The 15,227-nt window shown below is 44.0% G+C and overlaps 1 long non-coding RNA gene across 1 annotated transcript in view; it reads left to right on the plus strand.

Annotated features, from left to right (window-relative positions):
* Positions 1-9,002, plus strand: part of LOC310764847 — a 517,681-nt gene extending 508,679 nt beyond the window's left edge. Inside the window, exon 3 of the long non-coding RNA XR_014549272.1 lies at positions 8,583-9,002. This is a non-coding gene — a long non-coding RNA (uncharacterized lncRNA). The remainder of the gene's footprint in view (positions 1-8,582) is intronic.
* Positions 9,003-15,227: the final 6,225 nt, after the last annotated feature.

A 15,227-nucleotide genomic window follows, 5' to 3' on the forward strand; every position in this document is an offset into this window, starting at 1 on the left:
ATCCTTTAGGGACATGCTCATATTAGTATGGTCTCCTCCAACACCTTTCTTTTCGTATGGTTGCCTCATGCCTTGAGATCTGGTCCTGGTAGACAATCTTTCTTGAATGTGGTACAAACCCTCTAGATACTGTTGGGACTGCAGTTCCCATCAGTTCTAGCTGGTGATGGAGGAGAAATTCAATTCAGAACACATTTAAAATTGAATATATGAAACCCACCATTTCTGAAGCGAAACACAGCTATCCACCAAGATTCACACTGGCCCAAATTTTGCTCTCCAGTTCACCAGTCAAACAATGTTTGCAAAGATGCATCAGTTAGGGAAAAGTATGCGAAAAATGAGGATAAAATGCGAAAAATGAGGATAAAATGACGTACAATAAATCATTATATTAGACAGCACATGTGAAGGGCCTGTCCCAGGAGCTCTGCAGCAACCATGCCACCTGAGTCAGGCATCTCCACTCTGGGCAAAACATTGCTGGCAAAAAAAGAGGGGAAAGATACTTTCCCATTGGGTAGATAGCTGCTTCCAATCCCTTTGGAGAACCATCTGAGTCATCAAAATCAGATGAGAAATTAGAGGTAACGTTTCCATTGTACATCAAACAGGATTACTCATATCTTGATTGCACAAATGCAATAATTCATGTTCCTCCGTATCAAACCTCCCTAACAGGGTGTTTTGGACTACAACTCCCATCAGTCCCAGGCAGCATGCTCTGCCCAGTTGGCTAGGGCTGATGGGAATTGTAGTCCAAGTATCTGGTGGGCACCAGTTGGCGAAGGGTGCTCTGTTTCATATATTTTTATACAACATTCCATAACTCATTTCTGAATTAAAGCTACCACTCTTTTATCTGCACTGTGTAATGCGAGTGTTTTTCATACGACAGTTACTCATCAGGTTCTACAGTGAGAAGATTTGCAATTAATTATGCTCCTGCCCCTTTTGGTTTTATTCCTCTATGCATTCAGTGGCTAAATGATATTAAAGAGAATCATAAGAATAATGGAAGATGTGACCATACTGTTTTTTCACCATCAATGCCATTAGTGTGGGAGGAAAATTACTAATAGCAAATGAAATGTGCCCATGAAAATAGCTTCCAAAGGTTACTTATTCTTGGGGGTGGATAGGCTCAGTTTTCTTTTAAAAGTGATGGAAAATCACTTTGATGTCTGTGATTTTCCCTTTCTCTTTCATTTGATGCATACATGGAAATAATTTTCAAGTTTAAACATACAGTTTAAACTCAAGTGTGGGATTCAGCATTGCACCGTTATTCTATTATGTGCAAGCATAGCAGCTTCCCACATGGAAGGATCCCTCCTCTCCTCAGTGGTGGACTTGGGTACTCTGGCACCTTGTGCAAGCCCAAAATTTGGCCCCCCGCCACCACCGCCCAGCTCTTCCTCTGCCTTTTTAAAGGCAGGTAAGGAAGCAGTTGGCTTCCACCTCCTTCTCAAACCTGGGAAAGTGCTAACTAGGCTTTGGGAAGGAGACGGGAGGTTTCTGTTATGCCACTGTGCAGTGCTTGGAGTCACAAGACTCTGTTTACATTCCAGACATTCCAGACTGTTGGAAGTCGCACAGGAGATGGGATGTTGATATTACTGGTTTCCTGTTTCTTTGTACCAGTTGCTCTCTGCCTTTCACAGAGAGAGGATGTATATTCTTTTCTGTCTGCGTAGTTAGAAATAAATCATAGCGATGTAGCACACATTTCTCATCCTTCTGCTGCTGTTTGCATACTCTGCAGAATGGGAACGTGCCTGGAGCCTCATCAAAGGCTTAGGTCGTTAATCACCATCGGAGGAGATTACAGAGGCTCGACCGGAGGAGCAGCTCGGTCGTACGGAATTCCGACAGACTCTAGGACCCTTCCTCACTTACCAGGATTTGAGATGGCGCCCCCTCAGTTCAGCACCCAATGTGTGTGCACCACTAAGGTAAAGGTAAAGGGACCCCTGACCATTAGGTCCAGTCACGGATGACTCTGGGGTTGCGGCGCTCATCTCACTTTACTGGCTGAGGGAGCCAGCGCTTGTCCACAGACAGTTTTTCTGGGTCATGTGGCCAGCATGACTAAGCCGCTTCTGGCGAACCAGAGCAGCACACAGAAACACCGTTTACCTTCCTTCCAGAGCGGTACCTATTTATCTACTTGCACTTTGACGTGCTTTTGAACTGCTAGGTTGGCAGGAGCTGGGACCAAGCAATGGGAGCTCACCCTGTTGCGGGGATTTGAACCGCCGACCTTCTGATCAGCAAGCCCTAGGCTCTGTGGTTTAGACCACAGTGCCACCCGAGTCCCTGTGTGCACCACTTACACAGCCCTAAATCTGCCCCTGCTCCCCTCCCCCATGTGTTCTTTTGAGGGTTCTCCCACCCTCCACTCTAGCCAAAATTGGGGGCCATGGGGTACATGAAGGAAGACGGGGTGGGGGCTTTTGCTGATGGATGTCGTTAGGTGAATCCAACTCCACCTCCTACATTGTTCCTATGAGTGATGAAAGAGGGCTTTAGTATCACCTAAAAGAGAGATCTATTTAACCTGCATGGAATTTTAGAACTACATCATGTTATTTTCTTACCAGGAGGATACTCTGATTTCAAAAACCTGCTGAGAACTGGAAAGAATAGAACAGTAATGGAACTAATTCAATCTTTTGTTGTCCATGGCTTTCCCCAATCAGAACCCCATTGATTTAAGTTCCTTTATTCACTTTTTCTTCCTCTGTCCATTCAACTGCCAAATTACAGCAGATTCAAAAGAATGGAACTAATTTGGGACCTTCCCTGTTCATACCTTTTCCCTTAAGAATGCTTTATTTAAGTAACTTTGATTACTTGTTCTTCCCTTCCCATTCAATTCAAAGTCCCAACTTTAAGCCCAAATTGCTGTCTTTTTCATTATAACTCTAATTCATGAAATCTTTCCTTACCCCTTTTATGAAAGGAAGGCGGGCACTGAAGGAAGACTTTTTGGCCCAAATGAAAGGAGTGAAAGCTAAGCCAAAAAGTCTATACACACACAGCACATGGACTCACCGGCAGGCTGCCAGAGAGTGAGGTGTTGCTTCTAAATTTAAACAGTGAAGAAATTCCTGCAGACTTGCTGCTTCTATGGTTTGTGACAATTTGGCCCAGCAGTGAATGCATTTCTTTGTATTTGTAGTTGGTTCACACATACTACTAAGCCAAACTATGGCTTGGTGCAAACGCACAAGTGTGAGAGTTCCCAGAGGGAAGATTATGACCATTTTGCTCCTTCTCCGGCTCTACTGCTGCTGCAAGCCAAGTTATGGTTTGGTTCAGGGTGCCACCTGAACCCAGGCTCATAGTTTGTAGCCTCCAGGCAACCCATGACCTATAAACCCAAGTACAAATTTAGTTACAGCTGGTGGTTTGTCTAAAGTGGTTTGGATTATATGCTAAACCAAACAATGGCTTAATTCAAAGTAATGCCACAACAACAGAACAGGAGGAGCAAAGCATCCACAATCTGATTTCCAGCAGACTGCATGCTCATGCACATGGGAAGGCTGTGTGGCTGGCACATGGGTTTCTGCAGCTCCTTCCACAAATGCATGAGCCTTGATTAGGGATGCTGATTCCACTGCTATAATTTGTTTTAATGAAAAGGGGGGGGGGTCTCATTCAGACCCATCTGCTACCTTACAATCAACAGCTAAGCAACTTTAAACATACAATTAATGTCAGCATGTGTCTAACTGCCCCCTGAAATCAAAGGGATCTGCCTATGGGATTGTGGCTTTAGTTTTAAATATTATGTTCTCATTTTTTAAAAAATGTTTTCCCTAAATTCTTTGAATTAAATACTACAGCTTCCAGCCTAGATCCTTGACATTAAAGTATTGCAATAAACAGTCCATCACAACTAGAGACTCACGCTGTACAGTGGTGTCACAAGGGGGGGCAAGGGGTGGTGTGCCCTGGGTGCCATGTCTGGGGGGGGGTTGACAAGAAGGCACCCTGCAAGGTGCTCACCCTGCTGCCCCCGGGCATTGTGGCGCGAGCAGCCATCACGCCGCCGCAGCCACATGTGGAAGATCCTCCGTTCATGGCTGCAGCTGCGAGCAGAGGATCCTGCCACCGTCTGTACGGCGCTCGGGCAGCGTTAGTGGCAAACCACTACGTACAACATATGCACGGTGTTGCACACATGTGCTGTACGTAGCGACGCCGCACATGCGCTGTACATAGCGGTTTGTTGCCAGCGCCACCCAAGCGCCGTATGGACGGCGGTGGGATCCCTCCGTCACTGCTACAGCCGCGAGTCGAGGATCACGCCACCGTTCATATGGTGCTCGGGCAGCACCGGCAGTGAACTGCTACGTACAATGCATGTGCGGTGTCGCATGCATGCGCTGTATGTAGTGACACCGCACATGCACCCTATGTAGCATCACCATGCATGCGCCGTACATAGCAGTGCAATGCGTGCGCAGCCAGTGGTTTACCCCGCCCTGGGTATTGGTTAGCCTTCAATCGCCCCTGAAGCTGTATATAGCTTACAAGCCAATCAGGTGCTTGTTTTGGGTTTTTTAAAATAAAATCTAGCTATAGGCAGCGTAAAGCCAGAAACCATACTTGGCTGGATGCCCTCATTCAGCTTGGTTGGTTCCCAGTTGTTCAAAGCTTCTACAATAATAAAGCATGAGTTTTACCACTTTTGCTAAATCATTGTCAGAGAATGCTATTTTGCAACTGCAAGCTGCATCCGTATTATCAGAGAAAACATCAAACCCTGATAGTTCAGAGAATTCTGATTTCAGCTTGGGAGTTCCCACCCTCCCATTCTGCTCTTTGAAGAAAATAAAAGATGTTCAGGTTGTTTCTTATAAACACTTCTGCTGGAGGAAGAGAAAACGGTAATCATAAAGGCATTCTGCCCGACTGGAAAACAAAGACCCAAGGAGAATTCATTCACACATGGCACGGCAAAGAATTTTTATTTTATTTTTCTTGCATGTTTGCAAACCAATAATTGTGTACAACAATGACAGCTCTGTAGATCTGGCAGGAATGAATCGATTATAGCCCTTCAATCATACACTTCTCAAATACTTTTGCAGAAATGTGAAGCAGAACTGCAAATATAAAATACATGGAAATGAATGGACACACACTGGCATATGCAGGGACCTTTGGAAAAGGTGTTGGGGAGATATTTGGAGTGGGGTAGGCAGGTTTGGGTGCAGGAGCTGGAGCAAGGGCATGTGACAGTGTGCCACCCCCATGGATACAGCTAATGGGTGCCTGAAGAGGGCTAGCCTAAAACTAGAAACACAATTATTTGCCAATTATTAAGGGGGGAGGTCTCTGGGTCTGAACATGCAAATAGAGATGGGTGTTATAAGCAGGAATGGTAGTATAAAGGCTATCTCAACCGCTGTCCCATCATCCATCCAAACAAGAGAAATGCATGAGGAAAGCTATTCTAAATAAGAAACCTCCTGCTCCAGTTGATTCCATACAGTTGTTGACTGCTCTCTGCCTCCTGTCTCACCCACATCTACACAGAAGCCAGATCTGGCAGCACATGACTCCTGCAACATGCTGATCACATTCTATGGTGGAAGAGGCATTGGGATCTTATAGGCTGACCAGAAGCCTCTTGGCATCTTAAGTGCTTTCTGAATGAATCCCTCTGACTTTAAAGTACTTCCAGCTTTCTTTGCTCTAATGCTCAAAGATGACTTTATTATTATTATTTTATTATTTGAGAACAGAGTCCTCATTGTTCTTACCTGCTCTCACACAAAAACCTAGACAAGTCTCTGCACTGAAAGGTTTTGCAGCCTTGAATGTGTGCAAGGCAGACTTAGGACTCAGCTGTACAGCTGCAAATAAAACGTTTCTCATCCATTCTGTTTTTACACAGACAGGGTATGAGTCATCAACATACAATCACAACGCGAGAAACATCGTAGCCAGACACCTGAGAGACATGTCAGGAGTAAGCATGGACCAATTGTATCAAATAGTATAGGAAACAGCCTTATTAGAAAAACTAGCCAATAAACTGAAACTGACACAGGGACAAATAGAAGAAGACGCCTTCACCCCAGTTTGGTTCCCCTTTATCACATTCACAGCCCAACAAGATAATGACAAGAATCCCCCAACAGCATACAAATCAATTTGGCTAACCTGATTCAAAAATACACACTCACACCCCACTCACACACAAAAACAATTCTCACTACAGCCAACCAAAGACAACCAACCACACCCTAGGCCACACCCAATCTCCCTCACCACCAAGGAAATACAACAAGTGGATAGTAAGAGAGCCCATACAAGTAACGCTGACACAACCCCTCACACACACTGAGTAGAATAATAGAAGCATAACCATCTGACCCCACCCCACTTGCCACTCGCCACTCCCACTCCCCCTCTCCCCCTTTCCCCCTTTTCTTTTCTCTCTCCAGTGTGGTGTAGTGGTTAAGAGCGGTAGTCTCGTAATCTGGGGAACCGGGTTTGAGCCTCCGCTCCTCCACATGCAGCTGCTGGGTGACCTTGGGCCAGTCACACTTCTCTGAAGTCTCTCAGCCCCACTCACCTCACAGAGTGTTTGTTGTGGGGGAGGAAGGGAAAGGAGATTGTTAGCCGCTTTGAGACTCCTTAAAAACGGGAGTGAAAGGCGGGATATCAAATCCAAACTCTTCTTCTTCTTCTTCTTCTTCTTCTTCTTCTTCTTCTTCCTCCTAATTGTTTAAACTAATTCAAAAACCAAGAACTTTTACATTGACCACTAATAATGAAACATATGTTGTACATATTCTTCCACATTTATTATGCTATTTTTGCGATATACAAATGACATGAGAAAACTTGGTATGGGAAAGGTATAAAAACTTATTAGAATGTAAAACACCGTGGTGGTTATCTCCATTGGAAGCTATGAGTGTGAAAAAAATAAATATGAGTAAAAATTGGGTTACCTATGAGAAATTGTTGGGGAGGGGGAGGAAATAAATGGAAAATGAAACCATATGAAGAGGTTAAAGAATATGTAAATGATTGGTTGTACTACCGCCAAGTCAATGAAATGTATAAAAGAGGATTTAAAGGGAAAAGGATTTGATGATAAAAAAAAAATCAAAATTTGAAATAGAAATATTAAACAATGAATGTAAAATAATGTCTAAAAGGTATAAAATACTGTTGGAATGGCATTTGAAAGATGAGGAAGTGAAATCGGTAATGATACATTGGGCAAAAGATTTTGGATATAATATACAGCTTGAAGAATGGGAAAGGTTGTGGAATGAAAGGATAAAATTTACAGCCTGTAATGCTTTGAAAGAGAATATGATGAAAATGATGTATAGATAGTATATTACACCAGTGAAGTTAGCTAAAATGGATAAGACAAATAATAAATGTTGGAAATGTAAAGAAAAAGAAGGAACATTTTATCATATGTGGTGGGAATGTAAAAAAGTAAAGAACTTCTGGAAAATGATATATAATGAGATGAAAAAGATGTTGAAATATATATTTTTTAAAAAAACTAGAAGCATTTTTACTTGGTGTTATAGGTCAGGACATTAATAGGCAATATGTTAAATTGTTTTTATATGCAACAACTGCGGCAAGAGTATTGTTAGCTCAGAAATTGAAACAGGAAGAAATTCCGACGAAAGAAGAATGGCAGACGAAATTAATGGACTATGCAGAATGGAACAAAATTATAGGAAGGATTCGGAACCTGTGGGACCAGAGATTTACAGAAGATTGAAAGAAGTATATGAATTATTTGAAAAGCAACTGTAATCAACAAATTACACTAGTAGGACTACAAGAAGTTTTGTAAGGAGAAATATACGAAGTGTTACAAAGCAGAAAAAGATATGTAATAGGGAAATGTAATAGGGAAGATAAGAAATGCATACTAAGAGATTACCGTATTTTTCCCTCTATAACACGCAGATTTTTTCTCCTAAAAAGGAAGGGGAAATGTCTGTGCGTGTTATTGAGCGAATGTGTGGTCCCTGGAGCCAAATGGCAAAAAAAATCAGGCAAAAATCAAATCGCGCGTCTCGGAGAAGGGAAACCTGAAAAGAGGAAGTGGCTGCTTTCCTGCATTCTGCCTCAGGGTCTTACTGCCCACCCTCCTCTGTTTCCTTGCTGTGTTTGCTCAAACGGAACAAAGAGCAGGGAAAGCCCCTCCCCTCCAGGCAAGCAGAGGGGAAAGCAGAGTGTCGTCTCTGTGCTCCGGTGCTGCTGAAAACATGCAGGAGGGAGAGAGAGAGAGAGAGAGAGAGAGAGAGAGAGAGAGAGAGAGAGCTGGCTGGCTTGGGTGGGTAGGTGAGGGAAAACTTTTGCCTTCCTTTCCTCCCTCCCGTTATACCCCTCTCCTGCATTCTTAGCCAGCTGCTTCTCTGCACACCCCTCTCGTGCTCCTTGTCCATTCTGTATTTTTCCTTCCTTCCCCACTTAAAATGTGGTTAAAAAGCATGGATCCACATGGATCCTCAGGATCTTTGCATTGGGTCACCCCAAATTCACCATCAGATCACATAGCATGTCCATGGCTACAGCCTGCCCCCCAAAAATCACACACGCACTGTTGCCTGGGGCTGCAATGGTGCAAAAATGTGGTTAAAAAGCATGGATCCACATGGATCCTCAGGATCTTTGCATTGGGTCACCCCAAATTCACCATCAGAGCACATAGCATGTCCATGGCTACAGCCTGCCCCCCCAAAATCACACACCCACTGTTGCCTGGGGCTGCAATGGTGCAAAAATGTGGTTACAAAGCATGGATCCACAGGGATTCTCAGGATTTTTGCATTGGGTCACCCCAAATTCACCATCAGATCACATGTCTGTGGCCACAGCATGAAGCACAAAAATGATACATCCACTGTTTCATTCAGAATGTTTTTTCCCTTGTTTTCCTCCTCTAAAAACGATGTGCGTGTTATGGTCAGGTGCGTGTTATCGAGCGAAAAATACGGTAGATTGGAAAATTTTCAGACAGGATTGATGGAACTCAAAAAAAAATTGAATAAGATGTAAACGTATGTTTAATTACTGTTGAAAATGATATGTTAAGAAACTAATAAAAAAGGAAAACTTGGTATACTTGTTTCTATAACATTATTCTTGTTTATAAAACCCAATAATAAACAACAGCCACAGCAACAACAACAACAACAACATACAATCGCAACAACTCCAAAAGGGGCTGAAACTCTGAAGGCAGTTTTGTGCTATTTATACCCTGCCCATCTAACTGGGTTACCCCAGCCACTTCTAACATATATAAAAACATAGTAAAACATTAAACTTTAAAAAAAAAACCTTCCCTATATAGCCTTCAAATGGCTTGGGGGTTGGATAATTCCATACCCTCCGACATTTCTCCAATGAAAACAGGAACATCATAAGGAAAAGTGGGACATTCTGGGATCAAATCAGAAACTGGTCCGACTTCTGTAAATCCAGGACTGTCTCTGGAAAATAAGGGACACCTGGAGGTACTGTTATATTTACCTGTGTGAAATGCTTCTGTATTTTCATTAACATAATGAATGTGTGAACCTGTTCTTAGATGCACATTAGAAATGGCCCACCATCAAACAACAAGGCCGTTCATGATGGAATATGCTTCCTTTGTCAGAAAGGACCTTGACGGAAGGACACCAATGCTTACTTGTCATGACCTGGTATAATGTTAGCTATAGATTTGCCTCCAGGATGACTGCTCTAGTACAATAGCATTTGTGCTAATGGTTCTCTGTTGAACAAACTTTAAAAATGCATGTTATTGACTTCACTTTTTTAAAAAAGGGGGGGAGCTATACCTTTAAAGCTTTTGACCTTAGTTTTATGACTAAAGCTTTTGACCTTAGTTTTATTTCTTCTTTAGAGTTCAGTGCTAACCCCAGCCACTGCCAGCAAAACTTAACGGGGGGGGGGGGTACTGCCAGTTAGGGCAGAAGGTGAGGGTATATTGATCACTGTGCCAGTCCATTTTGGGGTGTTTTGCTGGCTTCTGCCAGCAAGGATCCCTCTGTTGGCATTTCTGCCTGCTCACAAATGCCTACTGCTGTCACTATATAGGGAGATGTTGGTGGAGGCTGGGTGGGGCAACATCTTCACCTGCTGCTTTTCAGCCCAGCACAAGGATGTTTCGATTGCTGTATCATTCTAGCTTTGTACTGAAGTATAACTCAAGATGCCATGAAGGCAGATGTGGAACTAATGAAGAACTGAAATACAATCCCACCTCAGTTTAGAAAATTCTCAGCATACCACTAGCTGAAGGTGGACCCTCTGAATTTGGACCTGGTTCATAGCACTGGTGGAGGAAGATGGGGGCAGGGGGAGTGCAAAACCCCCGGCAGCGTGATCCCAGTGGGGTGCCATCACAGCTGCCCCCTGCCTGAGCTGGGCACCATGCCCCCGCAGGCGGTGCACCACGCCCCCAGGATGTGTGCCACACCCCTGCGGGTGGTCGCCACACCCTTGGGACATGCACCAGCCACGCCATGCCTGCTCTCCACCCCCCCAGTGCTGGAGCATGAAGCTCCACCACTGGTTCATAGTAGGGGTTCATCCCTGCCATTGCAGCAAGCAATCCCTCCTTGCCTTGCTCCTTAGTTACCTGGGTGGCAGCAGTGATGATGCTGTAGAAGCAATACTCCTTGATTATCCTCTGTCCCCATTTTAAGTGGGGCGTAGGAGGGCCACGTTGATTTTCACAGAGTCTGGCCTCCTTTCCTTCCTTCCTTTTTTACAGTACCGGCAAAGCTGTTCAGCAGCACAATGGTTTCCAAGGCTTTGCGACATAAAGAAAACAAATCACACAATGCTTTAGCTTACAAAGGAAAATAAGAGCGATCTGAATTAAGAGCCTAATGTTTTGAAACTATTGATTTAAGGCATGGATTAAAGGTTAAACAGAAGGGGGTGGTAAGTAATGCCTATAAATGGGTAAACATCAGTTAGAAGTATGCTAAGTGACTTGCCCAAGGTCACGTAGCCAGCAGAAGGCAGAGCTAAGAATAGAATACAGCAGCCCTTCTTTCCACTGTCTGCCCTTGAAATGGCAGCATGGTTGCCAAAATAAACAACTAAATACAATGTTGGTCAAGGAGAAAGTCTTGGCAACATTGAGTTTTGTGCACATATTGGGTTGCATTTAATGTACTGCTAAGGAGAGTGTTCCATCAGCGGAAGGATTTCTCCTTGCACAATAGAACATTCACTCTTTCCTCTGTCTTTGTGCCCCCTGAATCTGTTCTGGGGTTTCCCACAAGCCACCAGAGCAGATATGAGGATGGTGCAAGGTGAAGAGGAGGAGGGCAGAAACCCAATGAACTAGCATTATTCCTCACACTAGCACAAATATTTTGTTTAATACCACCATCATTTACTTTGGTGGTGACAGGATTTTGCCTACAGTTGAGCTGCTTGGAAAGGGAACAGTTCCCCCATTACTCTTTGCTATGCCTAACCCTGAGGTGCTAGTTTTGGGGATGTGAATAGAAGCTGTGAGAGGATATATTTATGAGTTATCATCCTTCCTTTCTCGCACTTATGACTTCAGCAGAATGCTATCCCTTTGCAGCTTGAAAGGAAGCTTAGATAGGGTAGTTTTAGCCTTTAAGTTTAAGTAACCCAGGATGTTTTAAGGCAGACTGGATTTTTCTGGTATTTCCCTCTTTTCTGCCCATTAAACTAACAGTCACACAAACAGTCTTGTAAAAGGATACTTGTTGAAGAGCAACAGATGCAACTGCTTTGCTCAGGCAGGCTTAAAATAGTAATTCAGTTACAAAGACATACGTAAGTCAAGCTTAAAATGTAGTCTGAACATGGAGCTCAGACTTAGCATGTGTTCTTACATTGCTGACAGGGTGGAAAGAGATAGAAAGGGAAAGAGGGAGTGCCCAGGCAGGTGGAAGAATATATAGCTATGCCTCTATATATGTGCCCTGTGTTGGGGCACAGTGGGAGTATCTCCATAGCTGTCAACCGTCCTGTGTTTGGTGGGAAACTCCCTTATCCCAGTGCCATGTCCCGCTGCTGTCCCTTATTGATGATGTCCCTTAAATTTCCTGGGTTTCAAAGGAAGCAGCTCCTCTCTCTCCCTCCCTGCTGGCCAGGGAGGAGGGAGGCTCCAACTGTGTTGCTTGGCTGTGTTGCTCACCCAATAAGGAGTCTAAGAACGACTGGGGGGTGGAGCTTGTATGCCTTGTGCCGATCAAATCAGCCGCGTTGCCTGGGGACTCGCCTTTGCTCAGCGCTTCCCAGGGGAGAGGTGACGGTGGTTTTCCTTGCTGCATCCCCTTTGCCAGGTTACTGCGCTGTGGGAACCACTGCTTGAGGCTTGGTTTGGCTGCTGGCTGGGCTTTCTGCCTTTGGCTCGGAGGGGCTCAGAAGTTGAACATACCTGTGCCCAGAAAATCCCTTATTTTGGCTGCTGATGCCTTATTTTTGAGGCTGCTCGTCCCTTATTTTCAAATCTGTAAGTTGACAGCTATGAGTATCTCTCACAGAGTTCTCTCCAGCAAGTTTACAGGAAAAACTCTGTGAGCTTCAGCTCCTCTCATGCGCCTATCTAGCAAAATACGAATTGTTGGTTTGACTGCACTTCAAATATCCCACACTAGTCAGTGGACAGCAAGCACTGAGCCAGACTCAGCAGTGTTCAGGGCTGTAGTTGTCTCTGCCTTCCATCTTTTTCTTTTTCTTTTTTCTTTTTTTAAAAAAGAGGTTCCTGGTGAATTTTAGAGGATTCTGCTGAATAATTGCCAGGGAAACTAGAGTTTCAATAAGACTATCACATTGCCTCGGTTGCAAGGGAATTGAAAGTCATTGTTCATTTGGAGGCCTCTACTTGGGCAAAACAGCTGAGAAATACTGAAACTGTTTCAGTCAGATCAGCAGCAGCCTGTGAGGTGGGGTGGAACAACAGAGATGCTTTTCCAGCGATACAGTTGCTGCAACTTACCTGGAATGGGGTCCTGCAGTGCAAGGAGGTGATGAGAATGGTGCTTTGTGAGGGAACTGGTGGAGGTAAGCAGCTTCTCCTGATCTGGTGCACCCATGAAGCCCTCACCTCAGCTCAGTCCAGGTCAGCTGCAGTGGTGCCAGTGTTGGGGCACCATGGTTCCTCTTCACAGACCACTGCTGAGTGACATTCATGACATCCCTGTGTTGAATAGTCATTCACCACTTCCTAGGGCCAGTTTGAAGAGCTCCTTATGCAGGGTGGGTGAAGTCAACAAGACTTTGCAATTTCAGTGAATATGAAGATGGAATTGTCTACATCACCAATGAGGAAATGGACATCCTGCATACGATGTTGGGCCAGAACTCTCACCAACACTCAACATCGGCCATGCTGGGTGGTGCTCATAGGAGCAGGTATCTGAAAGACCAGGGGTTCTCTACCCTTGGTTTTGACTTGCAGTGACTCATCCGGGTTCTTTGGAGATCCTGAGGATTGAACCCAGGACCTTTTGCATATGAATCACATGCTCTGTCACTGACCCACGGCCCTTTCCTCTGTTCTTGCAGTGGAACTTTTTGTACCACATTTTAAAGGGAGCACAACCAACACTATAGGAGGAATTCAAGCTTTTGGTTGATCTATGACAATTATTCAGCTGACGCCTTGGTTAATTACAGAAAGGGCTACACTTAAAGGTGACAGTTATGACTATTGACTCCCTGCGAGTGGAGCAAAGTTTTATGTAGGTTTTTTTATAATTAATTGCTAACAGCACACCATCCTATTCAACAAAACCACAGTGCACAGATATTGTTCTCAGTGGGACCTGGCTATTTTAAAATTAAAAATGAAAGCGCCTCTAAAAAGCTGTCAACATGGTGGCTTGGATGCCTAATTGCCACACTTTAGTTTGTGTTGTTCTGTACATTTTTTGTTTTTTGTTTCATACGGACTATTACAAAGCACACTTGCCAAACTAATTTAGGAAGCATATATTACAAAGAGCAGGTAATTTTAACAGCATCACTCTAATTACTCCCTTTCATTATTTCAGTAACAAACAATATAATTGTTATGGGCTTAGGTTCCTGATGAGCGGCCTAGAGGCAAACCTGGAGCACTCTGGTTTCAGCTTAACCTTCTCACTTTGTCTCTTTTCTTCCCTGCCTCTCCCTCCCCCACCCTCCTTTCTCTTCTCAGGCTCATTAAGATGCAAAAAGGTGCTGAGAATAACAAAATTTGTATTTTGTTTCCCTGCAACATCATCTATCAGGCCATGTCCTTGGAGAACCAGGAGTAATTGCAAGCACACTAACAAATAAAAGTGTAGCAAGGCACATCCCATCTTTATTAATCTAATATGGAGAATCTTGGACATACTGAAATGCCTAAATATGTCTTAACATGCAGAAGTTAAGTAGTGCAGTATATTGCTTAGCACTGGCCTGTAGGAGAGCACTAAACCTTTTCTTACTAGAAAGGGAAACAAATTTCAGGGTTGAATTTAATGAAATCGTTGCATGAGTGGAATGACTTCGACTTATACAATAGAACTTCCCATCCCTCTCCTTACCTCTTGTGCTTCTGGCTCCCCAAATATGCTCTGAAGGATTGGGGGAAACCCCACAGCAGATTTTGAGGGTGCAAGGATGTGTGTGAAGAGGAAAGGAGCATTCCATAGTGTAAGGAGACTAAGTAACCTTAATATACATTTATGCCAAGTAAATATTTACATGTGAAAATCTCATGGCATAATGCTATACTTGGGGGTTATGCTGGTGGATTTGGTGAAAGGCCCACTACAGCCATGGAATGTGAGACATGTCTCCACCACGATAGATATGATAGCAGAATACTCCACCAGTAGACCTGTTCCACTAACTGAAGATATGCCAGGGGAACAACTAAAGGGTATGGAGGATGGAGCAAGTTTCTTTTCCCCTGCTCCAGAGGGTAGAATCAGATCCAATGGCTTCAAGTTAAAAGAAAGAAGATTCCAACTAAACACCAGGAATAATTTTCTGACAGTAAGAGCTGGTCGACAGTGGAACAGACTCCCACAAGAGGTGGTGGACTCTCCTTCCTTGGAGGATTTTTACCAGAGATTGGAAGATCGTCTGTGATGTATGATCTAGCTGAGATTCTTGCAGCACAAGGTGTTGAACTAGATGCTCCCTTCCAACTCTGCAGTTCTACGATTCTATGACTCTATAGG

The sequence above is a fragment of the Podarcis filfolensis genome, assembly GCF_964270895.1.
Source record: "Podarcis filfolensis genome assembly, chromosome: 6".
Classification (NCBI taxonomy): Eukaryota; Metazoa; Chordata; class Lepidosauria; order Squamata; family Lacertidae; genus Podarcis; species Podarcis filfolensis.